The sequence below is a fragment of the Phalacrocorax aristotelis genome, chromosome 26 (assembly GCF_949628215.1).
Source record: "Phalacrocorax aristotelis chromosome 26, bGulAri2.1, whole genome shotgun sequence".
Taxonomy (NCBI): domain Eukaryota; kingdom Metazoa; phylum Chordata; class Aves; order Suliformes; family Phalacrocoracidae; genus Phalacrocorax; species Phalacrocorax aristotelis.
Window position 1 is genome coordinate 2,358,951 of NC_134301.1, and position 6,140 is coordinate 2,365,090.

General features: G+C 57.8%; 1 long non-coding RNA gene across 1 annotated transcript; it reads right to left on the bottom strand.

Annotated features, from left to right (window-relative positions):
- Positions 1-2,926: 2,926 nt before the first annotated feature.
- Positions 2,927-4,650, bottom strand: LOC142048561 (uncharacterized). Its single transcript, XR_012657492.1, has 3 exons — positions 4,531-4,650; positions 4,372-4,445; positions 2,927-3,883 (listed from the first exon to the last, which is right to left on the bottom strand). It is a non-coding gene; the product is annotated as an uncharacterized LOC142048561 (long non-coding RNA).
- Positions 4,651-6,140: the final 1,490 nt, after the last annotated feature.

The window sequence follows — 6,140 nt, forward strand, 5'->3', positions numbered from 1 at the left end:
GGGCCGAGGGTGAGTTTTCCCAAGCTCACGAGAGCCTGGGCAGCCCAGCCTGCCCCTGCCTGGTTCCCCACGCGTGCAGCCGCGTCCCTCGGGAGCGCGGGGACGGGGCCAAGCAATCTGGCAGTAATTAGGCAGGGAAAGTCAAAACCCTGCTGGGTTGCTTCAACCATCAATGTGTCACAACTCAGAAGGGAGGTATTCCAAATGCCAAATTCAGATGTCATCAGCAATAACCTGATATACGTACAAGGGGTAAGAGGCCCATCGATGGCACCAGCGTCACCACCCCTTCCCTGGCTGCTCCCCCGTTTCTATCGGTAAAAAGGGGAAAAAAGGGGAAACGCAAAGAGAGCGCTGGGGTGCGGGAGGGCAGGCGGCACAGGGAACACACGCAGACCCAGTGCAGCAAGGGACAGCCCGGGCGCTCCTCTGAACTGCTCACAGCTGTAGAAGGATATTGAAAAGCTTAATTGCCACTGATGACGGCGGGTATCAGGCATTTAACCAGGGCGAGGGAAGCACCCAGCCACCCCAAACCCACCCCCCAGACACTGCCGTGGATGTCCACGCGTGCCTGTGCATGGAGCCAAGCCTGACAGCAAGCTTCCTTCCCCCCGAAGCTGCCGGTGACGGCGCTCATTGACAGCGTTATTAGAAAGGCAAGGGTGAGGAATGGAAGTGGTTTGACCTTGGAGAGACAAGCTTTGCTGTCATCCCTCCCCTTCCCCCCGCGCCGTAACGAGGGGCTTTGCAATCTGTCAGCGCTCCTGACGTGCGAGCAGAAAGCACCTTTTATCAAAGTAATTAATATAAACCCTATTAAATAATTTTAGAAAGATGTTTGCGGACATCTCGAGGAGAGCAGCGTTGCAGAAGAGCCTGGGCAGAGGTAGCCTGGGCTGCAAACCCTATCAGGACAGGGCAGGTCGCTCGGTCCATATAGCAGCTCTAGCGCCTGGAGGGGATCAGGGGCCCGGGAAGCTCTGGCTTCCCATCTCAAACCCAAAAGCAAGCACAGGGGCTGCTTCCACCTTGTGCAAACCAAGCAGGGGCATTTCAACCCCCCCGGGTTCGTCCCCGCAGCGCTGGGGCTGGGTGAAGGGGTCTCCCCTCCAGACCGGGGGAGAGCGTGGAGGGTCTGCATTGTTTTTTCCGCGTTCATAAATCACTGCTCTTTGTGGCCCCTTCCCCATGCATTGCACAATTCAGGTTAGGTTATAAATAGGATCCTGGGCTCTTTCAGGTTGATAAAGGCCGAGGGGGGTGGAGCAGCAGGGAGGCGTCACGACTACATAACACTTTCATTGCCCTGTCAAAATAAAGAATACCAGCGCTGCCGACCCCTTTTTTTGCAGCATATATCAGCCAGGCTTCTGACACCACATTTCAGGCCAAAACAGGGATTAAAAAAAGCCCCACAACAACCCCTCCCCCTGTTTCCCAACAGGGCAGAGATGTTGGTCTCTGGCCCCACAGCTGGGAACCCAGTTGCCGCTGGACTTCGATGGGGAGCTCAGCTTCGGGCCGGTTGTGCCCATGGCATGGTCCACCCAGGCGCCCTCCGTGTGCAGTGCGGCATCGGGATGGAGATGCTGGAGCTGCAGAGGCACAACCAGACCTTCAACTCCGGGCAGCGGAAGGGGCAGAAACCCCCAGGGGAGGATGCAGGGGCAGGAGGAGGATGCTGCAGCTCTGGGGGGACAAGAAGGAGCTGACATCCCGCAAGCAGCCACAGTGCAGGAGCATCCGGGGCTGGAAAGGTTTAAAGCAGAGCCCCCTGCCCCACCGGGGTCTCTTAGGGTGAATTTTGCACAGTGATAACATATGGCAATGCTCACACTTGACACACAGAGCTTTTGGGAAGACCCAGACCCACGGTAACCTTGACTGTATCCAACACCCTCCTGAAATATGACCATTGCTATCTCAGGAAACACGTCCATCTCAGCTCTGTCACACGAGTGGCCTTGTCACAGGCTGTCAATGCCCCAGAGCACACACAGAACTCGTCCCCAAACATCTCAGTATGCGGGGTTTTACTCACCCCTCTGCAGACACCCCAGGCCATCTCCTCCTGCAGAGAGGAGCGGGGCTGATGCTCCAGCTGCGACCCGGCTCCCCCAGGGACGCCCCGTCAGGGCTGAGCACCCCAAAGCCTCGCGTGCTGCCAGCACCAGCGGCGGCAGCAGCGCCCGCTGCAGGGGACAGGGACTGACCCGTGAACGTGACGGAGGAGCTGCCCCGAGCCGGGGGCGTTTGTGCTCTGTCCTTGGGTGACAGTGATAGTCAGAGAGATTTATATCAGCGAAAGGGCAGGGGGGAGCTACAGGGAGATTAAGAAGGTGTCTGTGAGCAGGTGAGGGGGGTCTCATCCTAACACCTCAGTGAAATAATGTGAACAGAAAGAAGGGAGGTCCTTGCTTCTGGGCTGCTCCTGACGGAAGGATGCTGCGTTGCATTCCCTGCACACCCTTTGGCCATCGCATCATTTAAGCCACAAAATTATGGGCTGGGGAAAAATAAAAAAAGAAAAACAAGAGATGCTTGAGATCACCCCCAAGGAGCCCAGGGTTCCTGCTCGCCTGCAAGAAACACTGGAAAGAAACGTGGGCGAGCGGCACTTTTGGAGCAGCCAGGCTGCGAGGGGGAGCCCGGGTCGAGCAGGCAAAGCCCTGAGGGTCCCTGGGGCCGTGGTGGTCCCGGCGCAGGGTTCAGCCCCGGATGATGCAGGATCAGCACCCGCACAGCACCCCATTCCCCTGGGAGCGTCGTACCGGACCCAGGAGAGGTGCCATCGCCGCGGCAGCTACGTCCCCTCCCAGCCCCGGACCCCCGTTCCCAGATACAATGAGCCCCTTTACGAGGGCAGGGAGGTTATCCCCAGCAAGCCCCCGGCCGAGCCCAGGGACAAATCTGACACAGATCTGCCTTTAACAGCTCCAGTGATAAAAATGCCAGTTTATTGGAAACACATGGGGTATTTATAGGGGACATCAAAGCAGGAAGGAGGTTTACATAGCAACAGGCCAGATTAAGCAGAAGGCATCTGCTTTTTCGGCAGCCATGGGGCTCTCGGGAGGCACAATAAATTGGCGGCACACTGGCCCTTTCATTCCCTCCTTTGGGGAAAGCAAAGGTTGGCAAAACAAAATATAACCACATGCCCGGCCATGTAAAACATGACAGGAATGGGAGCGTCGGGTTACCGGCTCTGCGGCTGCACCCCGACACACACAAGGGGAAGCCGGGGGGGATCAGTGGCCGTGGCTGTTTGGTATCGCAGCCCCAAACGGCACCTCGGCTCCGGTTCAGCTTTGTTTGCCCCTGGGTCCCTCCGTCCCCAGGCTGGGGACGGCACCCAGCGTCTCCCACCACAGCTGCTCCTGCACGGTGATGCTGAGGGAGACCCTGCCGCTGCCACGTGCAGGGTTTTCCTCTAAATACAGATTACGTTGTAGGAAAAGCCTTTGCGCTGCCCAAAGTGCACCATAAGGAGCTGTTTGTGGGTTTATCTCGTCGTCGGGTCTCACATCGGGTGAGAAGCAGCGCCTGGGCAGGGGGACGAGGTGGCATCTGCCGAGTACGGGCAGAGCCGCAGCCCAGCTCTCCTGCGCAACGCAGCCAGCCCCCCTCGCAGCTTCCTTCCTCAGTTTCCCCGCTGGTGAAGCACATCCTCTTATTTGTCTGCTCCCTACAGGGCCAGGACAACCGGGAAGCTTTGCCTCGGGGATGCTCCAAGGGTCCTGCGCAGAGGAGACCGTGCAGCTGCAAAGAGGCACCGGGTGGTCCTGGGCGCGTTGTGCCGGGGCACCTCCTGTTCCAGCTCGACAGCCTGAACTGGGCTGGCCGAGGGCTAACCCAGCAGCGACGCCGGGTTCCCATGCTGCAGTGCTTTGTGTTAATTAACCTTCCAAACACTCCCGTAATATTTTGCCAAATCTAATAAGGCGGCGCTGGCCGAGGAGCTGCGGGGGGGATCGGCAACCCCTGAGGTCCCGGGGGGGTTCCCTGCGCCTCCAGCTGCCCTTCGCAGTTTTCTGCTGCCCCTGCCATTGCCCGCCCTCCCGGCGCTGGGGCTCATCACCGTCACTACTGTGATGAGCTGCCGATCTCAGCCTGCCCGGTGCTGCCCACCCTGCCTGACACAGGCGCTCCCCCCACAGCACCCCAGGCACAAAAGAAAAGAAAAAAAAAAACTGGGGAAAGGGGAAGCCTCTGTTTTCCACCCAGCTGCAGCCCACCCAGCCCCTGCCTGCTTGTCCCGGAGCAGCAGCATCCCCCCCATCTGCGGGCACTTTGGGGCAGAAACAGAAAATGAGAGCAAAAACGCACCCTCCTACTGTAGCCAGGATACGGGCGGCAGAGACTTACCCCCAGGCATCCTTGGAAAGGGTTAACCCACCCAGCGTGTGCTGGACACTGGGTGTTCACAGTCCTAGAGGGGCCTGGGGAAAAATGATAAATAGCTGGGAACGTCCTCTCCCCTCCGCTAACACCAACGGAGCCCAGCTGGGGAGCGGTGTTACCCACCTCCTATCCATCATTTTCAGCTGGCCTTGTCACATCTTGTAAATCACCAAACCCGGCTCCGTCCCCAGTCCCTCCTGCGCGTCCCTTCCCCGGGCTCGGGGCATCCCACCCTTCCCGTCCACGCAGTGACGCTCCGGGCGGATGCAGCTCCCATCGCCGTGCTCTCCTGTTTCTATTTATTGCCTGCGTGATCAGATAACTTGACATTTATTTACATAGCCAGGGACCCAGCTCCTCTTCTAGCTCTTTGCGCTCGGCTGCCCCGGGGCAGTTATTAGGTTTCCTCTGGCCCCTGTTTCTCCCCGGGCTCCAAAAGCGGGAGACCTCAGCGTGGCTGGGTTAAGCACCTTGGAGGTGGGGGAGTTTTTGAGGGTTTTGGGTTTTTTCTGAGCCCCAGGAGCTGCTTTTTCCCCTGCCAAGGATCATGCGGAGCCACTGGAAAACACCTCTTGAGCAGCAGCAGCTGCCTTTGGTGGGGAGGGACCTGGTGTGAGGAAGAGGATGGGTGTGTGAGCATGGCCGTGCATGCTCATGCTGCTTGGGGATATCCAGAGAGCTGCTCAAGAAGCAATGTTTTATAAAAACAGGGAAATACCTGCAAATGGCACAGCCGGTTTCCCTGCTACGAGCATTAAAAAAAATCAATCACTTCGTTCATGGTCACCACCAGCCCATGGGAGCCTCACGGCTGCGCTCGGGCTCATTTCCAGGCTTTTCTTTGCAGCCCTGACGGCCAGGCTCGTCCTCAGGCCCCTTCCAGCCCCTCGTGACCTAACGGGTCTCCCAAGAGATACCCTGCATGTTAGGCGAGTGCTGGGCATCCCCGCTCCTGCACAGAGACACGTGTGACCAGGCAGCCAGCACGGTGCTACGTGGCCCTTACCGAAGCCCTGGACCTCGCTCCTGGTTAAAGCCGTTCTTATGGAGATTTGGGAAGGCTGAGGGATACGGCGACAACCAGGAAGATGGGCTGGAAATAAACGCAGGTGGAGGCAGGGACGCTGGCTGGGGAGAGGGACACTGGCCACTGGACGTGGTGGCCTTTACCTGCCGGGCAATTCCTTATTGTCCCGGCTCCCACTGCCTTGTAAAGGGTCTGATGGATAATGCTCATCATGAAGGCGAGAGAGCGATGCCGTCACCTCGCCTCCCTCCGCATGCCACGATCCATCTTCTTTATAGCAAGTATCCGGAGCCAGCACCATCTGCGGCACCAGAAATACAATTACCGGGGGCGGGGGGAGCCCCTTTCCTTCCAAATTTCATAGAGGCCTTGCAAAGCAGCCCTAAATTACTCCTTGCACACCAGGGACCTCACGCGGCACCATTTCTCTTTAGGTATAATTACAGCCAGGGAATTAGCAAGTCTGATTTTCTCCCCCCTCTTCTGTGCCGTCCCCGGTGCTTCCCCCCCTCCAAAAAAAAAAAAAAGGGAGAAATTGAAATTGATCTCTGGCTCCGTTGCTGGCCAGCTGTAATTTAATCAGAAAAGCCTCTCTCTTGGCATTTATTTATTTTTTTTAACCCCAAGGTGCTAAATTAAAAAGGACAGTGGTGGGGTGGGAATCGGAGAGGCCAGAGCTTTGGCTGCGGTTTCGGGGAGCTGCAGC